Genomic DNA, 2,500 nt, shown 5'->3' with positions numbered 1-2,500 from the left:
GCCGGTTAAATTGCGAGAGCTGTCATAGTCCTTTACTGTACTTTCGAATCAGTTGGATGAATTCGAAGATCAGGTAGATAAGCAAGACACCGGCATCGCGGCATCGCATTCCTTGTGAGTGCTTGTATTTTCGCAAGCTTTCTTTTCTGCACCCTGAACTACTCAAAAAGCGCTCATATAACTGCGAAGAAACTTGACCTTAATATAAAAGTTTTCGAGCCCGTAGAATCCAAATCTTACCTGAAATACGTAGATCCTCTTCGAGACGTGCTTGAGCTCTTTCTACAAAAATTTGATGGCAAAAACTTTTTTAACAATACCACAATATAAACACAATTATTATACTGCAAATGTGTGGATGCACCTGCAAGAAAAATAATTAGTTCTCACAAATTGACTTTGTGAGGCCAAACTAATGTAGGTGCTTTGCCAGTAGGTATGGGTGTATACCATTTAGGTTAATCCGCATTCAAATATATTTTCAGAGCATAAAATTAAGAGAAAATTAATGGAAAAGATAATGAAGGAAGTTTCCATTGATGTCGAAGAAGATTCAACTCGACAAAAAGGACAGTCTGTGTGTATATACGTTCCTTTTTTTGGACATGCAAATGTGTTGAAAACTTAAGACAAGATACAGAGGCTGGAAGGGGACCCTAGAGGACACAGTCGCATCGGGTTTTTTTTTTCCGCTTTTATTATCTCCGTGGCGTACTTGTCTCATAACAATAATTTGATACTTACAAAGGCATGTTTAATATTGACAGTACTTCAGGAACAATAAAACAGAAAGTATAACAAACGTTCATTTGTGGTCGGAGCCAAAAAGTAAATGCTCCTTCACAGCTGCCTTGCATGCGAGCTGTAGCGCTATCCGCATGTGGTATGGAGTTTAGCTGATTTTATTGCCAGATTCTCTGCACAGGCGTAGGTGTTGCAGCAAGAAATTCAGCCTTGCGTTTAACGCCAGAGCCCATTTGTTTGAAAGCACCTTAACGCCAACCCGCGATTAAAATATATCGAGGTTTTAATTTCGCCCTCTGAAAGTGCGTTCAAAATTTTATATTATGCTCAACGTAAAGGAAAGTGTAAAGGCCTGGCCAACCGCCCGCAACATTTCAATGCAACATCTTGGAACATTGTTGGGAACAACATGTTGAGTACGTTTGGCTACCCTGTTGCGATATGTTGCACGCGTTTGACCAGTCCATTCAACCAACACATGTCAACAATGCTGCAAAATTTTGCGTTGAAATATTGGGAGCGTTTGGCCAGGCCTTAAGTCACAGCAGAAGGAGCAAAAATCTTTCAGGAAATCTATATTGATTGGAAAATAAACTAGAATCAAAAGTTCACACTAACCCAGGGTTAAATTTGAGAACCTTGTTTAATTCAGCTCATTTCTTACGCCTGAGCAACAGAAGATGGAGCTACTTCTCAAAAGAAGGAGAGAAGATAAAATAAGAGAATTGTCATACTTTTATCACAAGTAACACCTAGGGGCCAGTTAGCACCAGTTGTTCAAAATCCAGTGGATAAATCACGATCCAGCGGATAAACACTAGCAAAGCCGATTGAGTTTTTTTAGGGCTTTCCCAGAATTCAGGGGAGGGGAGATTAAAAGCATGGCTTCGTTAAATGTTGTTTGTCTTATTCGTTTCCTTGAGTATTGCCACCTTTCATAGCGATAAACATGGTGTCAGAAGTGAACAAATTCAAGAAGTACATTCTTTAACAGTAGAAGACTACGAGGTGAGCGATTTCATTTGAAGCCAGTTCGCTGTTGCAGTATTTCAGCGTTCTACGCATTAAACACGTGGAAGTTTATCAGCCGCCATATTGGATCTCTGCTCTCGAAAGTGAAACCAAGTGAGTTATCCAGTGGATAGTGATTTATCCGGCGGATAGCGCTATCCATCGTTTGAACAACTGAGGCCAGTTCTGTTTGCCGCGTCACGTACACGATGCAAAAATCGACGTTTGATGCAATAATCGGTTTTGTCACAACTGGCAAATTAACATCGTAAACATCGTTCTTTGCGAATATCCAAGTTCAGCGTTACGATGACAAGAGCGCTGGATTAAGCTGTGGATCGGAGGTCATCGATTCATGGCCGCCTTTATACTGTTATCGAAGGAGAAAGTGCCAGGTTTGAATGACATCTGCATACTTTATAGAGTTCCATACTTCTATTCGCCTTGGATGAGGACGGCAAACCGTAGTATACTTGCTTGAAACCCTGGCTTGTTCATAAACTTTGTGGGACGCGACGCCAAAGAGCACAGCACATAAGGTGAAAACCATAATTTCACTTCTTGGACCATAAATTGTTATCATTATCACGGATTACGTAATTCCTATTGACTCACATGACTCTTCTTGAACATTGCTTATCCTAGATTTTCAATTGCTACACGTGGGCGTTCAAAAAAAAAAAGACTTTCTGCCAAGTGCCCTTCAAATTTGGTGTACTGAATGATTTAGTCACCTTCCAAAAAC

Source organism: Montipora capricornis, chromosome 3, assembly GCF_036669925.1.
Source record: "Montipora capricornis isolate CH-2021 chromosome 3, ASM3666992v2, whole genome shotgun sequence".
NCBI lineage: Eukaryota > Metazoa > Cnidaria > Anthozoa > Scleractinia > Acroporidae > Montipora > Montipora capricornis.
Note: the sequence above shows the minus strand (reverse complement) of the source record.